The sequence below is a fragment of the Pteropus vampyrus genome, unplaced genomic scaffold, assembly GCF_000151845.1.
Source record: "Pteropus vampyrus isolate Shadow unplaced genomic scaffold, Pvam_2.0 Scaffold45, whole genome shotgun sequence".
Lineage (NCBI taxonomy): Eukaryota > Metazoa > Chordata > Mammalia > Chiroptera > Pteropodidae > Pteropus > Pteropus vampyrus.
The window spans coordinates 4,678,777-4,687,797 of NW_011888826.1; positions in this window are offsets into that span (position 1 = coordinate 4,678,777).

A 9,021-nucleotide genomic window follows, 5' to 3' on the forward strand; every position below is an offset into this window, starting at 1 on the left:
TCAACAGTGGAAATTGAAAACAGCTGCTCACCGATCCTTTGGATAATAGGTGCTCTGTGCACGTGTTGGTACTAGGTTGTTAAGGTCATTTTCAGTACCTGAACAGGTCATAGAAGAAAAGAATTTTGAATTTGAAAGGGGCCTTAGGAATCATCGAATCCAACTTTCACCCAAGACCGGAGCCCCCTCTGTAACTTCCATCCTCACGTCGTCCTTTGCCCTCTGCACAGACACTTCCACAACTGGGGACTCATGACCCCCAAAGCCAGACATTTCTTGCTTAAATCATTTGAATTGTTAGACATATTTTTATATGTAACTGGAACCTGACTATAGTTTCTACAGGACCTCGCTCTGTTATCTAGAATCAAATAGAAGGAATTCACACATTTTCTTTGTAACAGTAGTTTGCTTACCTGAAGAGAATTTCCTGTTACCCCAAAGGTTTTATTCTAGTTAATCATTATTAGAAAAGCTACGACGATAGCGCTTACCTCTTAAGAAAGAATGGTAGTGTAATTAGCAGAGGATATGAGGCTAGTTTGGGGAATGTTTTGAAGTGTCCTTATGGTTTCATTAACTGCACCTATATGTTGTATCCACTTTTCTGAATGTTATACTTCACGAATGTGCCTGTTCAGCATTTACTCTGAAAATGTACATGTATACATTTTGACTGAACAATTCACTTTTTAAAAAATTTTCCCAAGCAAATCATAAAGGGTACACACAAAATTTAGCTCAATATATGTTTAATGAAACAATGATTATAATAGGTAAAAAAAAAAAGAATAAATTAAATATCCAAAGTTAGATTGAGTTATTTATGACATATATATGTATTGATATAAAAATATATACATGACTTTTTTGCTGAATATGAAAGACTAAAACAAGGTACAACTCTGTATAACTACATTTTTGAAAAATTTGAAAAAGATTTCAATGAAATATTGAAAAGCATTTCTCAGAGGCTTATTATGGTTTATTTTTATTTTTTTCTTCTTTTTCATCTTCACTTTTAGATTATTCTATAATGATATGTGCATTATACTATTTTATAATAGAAGCATTATTAAAAATAAATGGACCTACTGGACATAATACCTTAAATGTGTCAGGGATCATGGCCACTTGCATCCTACAGAGTAGGTTCTTCAGCGCATCCTAAGTCTTGCATGTACTTTGTAAGAATAACTATAGGACACTGTGTGAGAAAAGAAACAGGAGAGTCAAGTTAAATATGAGCTCCAATTAATTCAATTTATGTTTTTTAATTTAGTTTTTTTAATCAAATATTCAATAGCAAAAAGAGTTAAGTAGTTTTCTCAAAGCCTCATTATAAAAGCAACAATACAATGTCCCCACCTTTTCCCTGTTTCCTGCCTCCCAGAGGCAACAATTTCAACTTTTTCAAATGATTCTTTTAGTACATGCCTTTCTCCTCTGAACAACGTTTATATCGTTTCATTTTGTAGCTTAAAGTACTATCTATTGATTTTCCACTATAGAAGGTGAAGGTTTATCTCTTTTTCACTAAAGCATCCTTGCCCACACTATACATCCTGTCTTCATGACTTACCAAATCACAATTTTGGTTATAAATATTTAGTGTATACACATCACGGCAAGGATTCAATAATCACAGCCAAGTCATGCATTATGTGTAGTCCCTAAAAAACTTGTTATTTTCCCTGGAGTCAATAATCGTTTTTCTTATTTGCTTGGTTTTCCTATTTTCCTCAGTTGTATAAACCTCCTCTCGGTTCATCCAATAACATTCTGTATTTATCAGGTTAGAAATTTTTTTAAAGAAATCTTTTCAGAGTTTCTCACTGACTCTAATCAGACCTGGCTGCTCACTCAGGACCTCTATTATCATCCTGGTTATTCCTTTCTCATGACAAAGTCTTCCTTATTTTATGTGTTCCAATCTAGTTCTTGAAGAAAAAAAAAAGTAGAGATAAATCATTTTAAATCTGAATCTTGTTTTCTTTCAAAAGAAAACATTTTTCACCCTTTAAAGGTAATTTGGGAACTCAATCATGTGGTAGGCATGACAATAATAATGAGAAGAGCTGCTATTTTAGGTGTATCCTGCACTGTGCTAGATCAAAGTACTATATATCCCTCACAGTTCTGTGTTATCTGCACATCTGATAACCATGCTCTTTGTCTTCATTTAAGTCATGAGTTGGCAAACGACAGCCCATGGGCCAAAGCTGGCCTGCAGCCCATTTTTGTAAATAGTTTGATTGGAGCACAGCCATGCTCATTTGTCTGCATATTGTCTATGGCTGCTTTTGCACTGTAGAGGCAGAGTTGAGAGACCATATATCTGTAAAGCCTAAAATATTTACTTTTTGGCCCTTTCAGGATAAAGTCTGCCAGCCTGTGCTATAAGTTATTGATAAAACATATTAACTATGACAAGACTAACTCTAATTCCATTGGCGAGGCACCAAATCACCCCGAAGGCTGACATTGACATCGATTCATTAACCAGTACAATTAGACGGCTGGGAAAAATCTATTAAACTACATGATTTTTAAATTGTACATATCAAGTGAATAAGGTAAAAACTTATAAAAATTAATGCTGACTTTGAATTGAATGAATTGTCTTAAAAGGTAAGAAATCTCCTGTCACTTGCTGTATAAACAGTGATAACATTCGAACACAGAAGAATACTGTACATAAGGGATATTTATATACAGGATTCCTGAATCCTATACATGGGATTCTAAGGAACAAAGAATCCTAAAGGATTCTACGAATTCCCAAAATGGGTTCTAAGGTATATTATCTATAGAAGGAAAATAATTATTAATGCTACAAATTTGTGAAATACTGTTTAGTACATTCTTCTCAGAGATTTACAATACATCAGCACATGAAAGATTTTGAGAATTTCTGCAAAACAAATCTGAAGAACTCTGTTTATGCAAACATAACCCAATGGGAATTATTTCTTTCAATTTGGAAACACTGTGATTCCATCTTATCTGCATTTATATTACAGGAAACATTGTCAAATGCTTCACTGACATCATTGGTACTAACCAAAATGATTAATGATATTTTTCATTGTTTTCAGAAATTCTATCAACTTCATGGTTATCTATCATAGCAATGTTTTACCTGGAAGCTAGTCCAAAAGAAGCTGACAGTTAACCAGATGGAGGCAGAGCACTAGATAAATGGTGTTTATCATGCATGCACCCTCTCTTCCTTATTCGGAGCCCAATGGAAAGGAATGAGCAGAAGATAAAAGCAGAAACAGTTTATATGGGGACAAATGGGGTCACATGCAACTGCCAGAAGCAAGTGGAATGCTCTGCCTTCAGCCGCCAGTGAGCAGATAGCAACACGTCCCTCAACAGATTTATGCAGGAGCTTGTCTGTCCAATCTTGCACAGTATTGACCACTGCTTTTATGCTCTATTTGGTATAGATCCTTTGAGGGCAGTTCATAGGCTACTGTTCTGTCATCAGTCTCTCCCATGAAGTTTTCTCTTTTATGCCAACATTTTGATCACCTTTTTCTCCACCTGTCAGAGGCAATTCTAGTTATTAGTAAAACTAATTTATTCGAGCACTGTCTTAGTCCTCAGCTTATATAGAAATGATAAAACACTATAAACCTAATACTTGTGCTCACTACACACTAGGTACACACTCAGTAAAAGCCATCCTTACAAGTTATTTTTTTCCCCACAAAACATGAAATTGGTAGTATCCCAATGAATGAGATTTTCTCTTCTTCCATTAATTTATAATGACTTACTTCCTGATATATTATCTCATTCAAAAATCAAGCTGTATTGTCATTCCCATTTTGCAGCTCAATAAACCAAAGCTCGGAGTGATTAAATAACTTGGCAAAGGTCTCAGAATAGAGCCAAGATTCAATACTTAGATATTTTATCCACAAATTCCATGCCCTTTCTAAAAAACCATGCCTCCTTTCCAACTACTCTTTGTTTTTCTCATTCTCCAATTTTATCGGTCTAGTGAGTGTGTTTAAAAAAAAAAAAAAACTACAAGTAAAACTACATGTGGCTCACATTATATTTCTACTGGATAGCACTGATTTACAGATTCAATGTAATCCCGATCAAAATCCTATCAGCCTTTATCACAGAAATTGAAAAGCTAATTCTAAAATGTATGTGGAAGTGCAAAAGATCTGAGAAAGGCAAACAAATTTGAAAAAGAACAAAATTGTAGGACATACACTCCCTGATTTTAAGAGTTACTATAAAGCTACAGTAATCAAGACAGTGCAGTATTGGAAAAATAGATATATAGATTAATGGGAAAAAATAGGGTACAGAAGTAGATCTACACTTCTTTGGGCAATAGATTTTCAACAAGCACTAAGGTAGTTTAATGATGAAAAAAGAGTACTTTCAATAAATGATGCTGGAACAATTGTATATCTGTATGCAAAAACAAAAATAAATAAAGACGAACATTGACCTTCACCTTCTACCAAATATAAACATTAATTTTTATTCTGAAACTTAAATTTTTAAACTTTCAGAAGAAAAACATTATAAGATATATTTATAAAGTTAAGGTAAGAAAAGATTCCTAGGTAGAATACAAAAAGTATAAATCATAAAATAAAAAATCTTTTTTAAAGATATTGTAAAGAAAATGAAAAGGCAAGCTACAGACTAGAAGAATATAATTATAATACATTAATCTCACCAAAAAACCTGTATTCAGAATATATTTAAAACTGATCATTTAATAATAAGGAAAAAACTAATAAACAATAAGCAAGACTTGAACAGTTTCATTATAAAAAAACATAATGATGTGCCAATAAGCTCATTAAAAAATAAAAAAAAAAAAAACTCAGCATCACTAGTCATCAGGGTAATCAAAATTAAAGCTGCTAAGAGAAACCCATCCACTAAAATGACTAAAATTAAAAATATTGACTCCACTGAGTGCTGACAAAGAGCCACTAGGACTGTTATACATTTCTGTTAGGATTACAAAATGGTACAAAAGCTTTAGAAAACAGTTTGGCAGTTCCTTATAAAACTTAATATACATTCATCATGACTCAGCAATTTACTTCCCGAGTATTTACCCACAGAAATGAAAATGTATGTTCCCACAAAGATTTGTTCTTGAATGTTCAGCAGCTTATGCGTAATAGCCAAAAACCATTCAATAACAGATGGATAAACAAATTACAGTATATTTATATAATGGAATATTATTTGGCAATGAAAACAAATGAACCACTGATGCATTCAACAACATGGATGAAGCGAAAATAGTTATGCTGAATAAAAATAGTGAGACACAAAAGAGTAAATGTAGCACAGTTCCATTTTATGACATTCTAGAAAAGCAAAAACAACAAATAGTAACAGAAAGTATCAGTGCATGTCTCAGATGTGCAGTACAGGCGGGGTTGATTTATACCGGCAAGAGGGAACTTTTTGAGATAATGGAAGTGTTCTATATCTTAATAATGGTGAAACCACACAGTTGTGTATACCTGTCAAAATTCATCAAATTGCACACTTAAAATGGGCATATATTATTGTACGTAAATGATTCCTCAGTAAAGTTGATTTTTTAAAAGTGTATGCACAGAAAGAAAAAATATCCAGAAGTACATGTATCAGCAGTATTATGCCTCAGTGACAGAATTATGTGTGATTTTTAATTCCTTAATGTACTCTTTTATATAATTTAGTATTTCCATTATTATATATAATATTAGTAATAAAAAAGATTAAAACAAAAATAACTGTTCATTAAAAAAGAAAGGAAAATCCACGTATGTGCTCTTCCCATCCCCTGTAATTTTCTTATCTTCTCATCAGAGCAAGGACAGGCTTATTCGTCACCTACTGAGCCCAACCCATTAATACCTGGTGAACTGAATTGCAATGTTAGATTCGCTTTGGTTATCATCTGTACATAGATTGACTAGCCCGTGGCCTCTTGTGAATCATTTGGAACTTTTTCCATTACAGCTATTTTTCTGGGCTTTATCTATTGCTCTCCACCAAGTTTCATAGCTCTACAGGCTGTGTCAAAGCAAATCCAGAGCTGGACAGTAGTTAAAGTAGTAGTTAAAACAGATTTAACTCAAGAACTACTGCAATAGGAGAAAAGAAATCTTAGTATAGAACTAGGCTCAACTCCAAATACAACAAGGAAAAGTGGGGATTTACAGCCAAGGAATGGGGTGGAAACTTCGAATGGAAGCATCAGCGGGTAAGAGGGGATTCTAGCTAAACTGACAGAACAGGATCTTGCCGAAGGCAGGTCTGGGTGATCAGACGTTACCTGGGGGTAGTGGGGGTGAGGAATTTAATTAGGTATCCAGGGTGATCAGCTATTGAGTGTAGGAGATTCTCACTAAAATGACTTAGCAAGATTCTTGCTCTCGAGGACAAGGCACCAAGAAGGGGCCTAGTTGAAAAAAGGGCTCAGAGGAGCTTGATTCAAGTCTGGTCTTTGTCAAGTGCCTTCTCTTCTCCCACCTCAAAGAACAAGTGCCTGCCCTGTGAGACCCAGGCAGGCAACAACCCCTGGAGGGAATCGCCAGCTACCATGCAACTCCTCTTCCCAGAGCTGGACCACTGCCCTTTCCAGGGCTTCATGCTGGCGAGACAGCTCCTCTTTCAGAGGATCCTGATACAGGTTTTCTAGGAAAAACCTCATACACGGCAGAGTGCCATTTGTGCAGCTTCCTTCTCCAATTCCCTTCATTCCTTAAAATCTTTTCTTCTCCCTTGGTGAGCTTCTGCCATTGTTTTTTGATGCTAGGAGGCATTCCTTTCCCTGCCTAGAAAGGTAGGTGTTACAGAAGTGTTATTTAATTCTTTTTCATTTCCTCATTCTTCTGGCAGGCAAAGCAGTTTGCATTTGCATCACAGGCCTTCGGTGCCTTTTTGTGCCTCCTCCAAGAAAAGATAAAGAAAGTATCTAGTCTATCCTGCTCAGTGTAGGAGGCTCTTCTGGGCCAGGGTGACAGGCCTGATAAACTGAATTGGAGACAATGGGTGTATTCTCAGGCAGAGGAAGTAAACTTCTAACACACCAGGAAGCCAGCCAGACACTAGGCGGCCAGCTGGCAGAGCTTCCCCATGTGTCTTACCACCTCGATTCACAATGCCTCCTCTAATGTTATTTCTTCATCGTCGCCTTTTAACCATCATGTCAACAAATCACTCAAAGAATTGCTGAAAAGTTGCTGCTTTCCGAGAATATAGTGAGGAGGCTCATACCCTTGCCTAGCTGTGCTTCTGCTCCCAAGATATGGTAGGGGTTTAGGGGGTGCACCATAAAGGGGACAAAGTCCTGGTGGCACAGAGCTGATTGTGAAGACAGGACTGACAGCTGTGACAAGTTCAGGGATGTAGAAACTCTAGTCCAGTGCCTGAGAAATTTCCCAAAGACATCATAACTGGAGGAGTGTAGCTATATTGATTCTGTGTCACCTCTAATGCAATCACTCCTTCCCTGACCCTCAAAGTGTGCTTGTGTATTGAAGGAAGACAAGGAAATACAAGAATCTCTGTAGGACTCAAAAAGTTGTACACAGATGAGTTGCTAAATAATTTTCAATTACTTTAGTTCTTATAGAAAATGATGCAAATGAATATAATTCTAATGAAAAATCTGTGGCGTTCAAAATGCTACAAGACTAGCAAGGTCATTGTCATATTAGGTATCTGAAAAGAGTATCTGTCAATGATGAAATGGGTCTTCGAACGGTGAGGAAAACAAATCCTTTTGTCCTGGACTGGACTGGACATTCTCCATGAATGAGTGTGCACTGGACATTGTCCATGAATGAGTGTGTACTGGATATTCTCCATGAATGAGTGTGCAGTGCTCAATACTCAGCACAATCAATGTGAGAAGCCAAATTCTAATCCAAAGGTTTGGGAAATACAGACCTCACTTCTTTGCTTTGTATTTCCCATTTCATTTAAAGGGGAGGCTTTGTAACATGTCCTGTCTATTATCAACGTAACACATAATACATAGGAGCATCCACCTTAAATAGTGGCTAATTTGAACTCTTTGAGACTTTATTGTTTGAGCTCTTCCCCTCTCAGCTCTGTGCTCTTTAATCTGCATAAGGTAAAGAGCACAGGCACTCTAATTAGGTGTGATCTGTGAGAACCTTTTGTAAGTCCTTTTGTAAGACTGAAGAATATATTAATTCTTATAGAAACTGCCCTTTTGTTTGCAACATATGACTTTAGTAATTAAAATCATGATCATCAGTTACATGAGAACAGGAAATTCACTTACCTCCAAAAAGGAGAGAAATACAAAATTATATAAATTTTAAAATTAAAAAAAAATTTTATGTGTTTTTGTTTACCAAAACTTTTTTCTTACTATTTCAATAAAGTAGGCTCACAATAATTGGTTCTCCAGATAGAATAGAATGGCATTACATAAAAATAAATCATAATCAAAATATATGTATAATTTACTAGCTTATCTATTTTGGTCTGAAACTATTTATATGGGAGGGAGAGTTAAAAATACAGTAAGGTGTTCTTCAGCGGCCTTCCCTAAGAAATAAAAATAAAATTGTACTTTCAAAATATTCTAATTGAAGTATTTCTGAAATTACTGAAGAATATTTGAATTTATTAAAATAATGAGATAAATAGGTTTGATATGTTGACAACTTAAATGTGTAATTTTCATTTTCAATGAGATTTATGAGTCTTCATTCTGAGTGCATAATAAGTACCTATTCTGAGAATGATTGGCCCTCATTTTTGGGAAGGAGAAAGTAGGATATGGCTAGAGATTTAAAACTATGGTGACTATTACTTATGCCCCCAAAAAGATGCTGCCATTGGCCTAAGTCTTCAATAACAATACTCTGCACAGATATTACCTGGAAAGACCAGTCCAGCTCTAGGATTTTATAATGGTCCAATTCAATTAAATTTTACTTATTGGTGGAATTAAAGTTACTCTAAATACTCTGTGTTATTCTCTATAGTTCA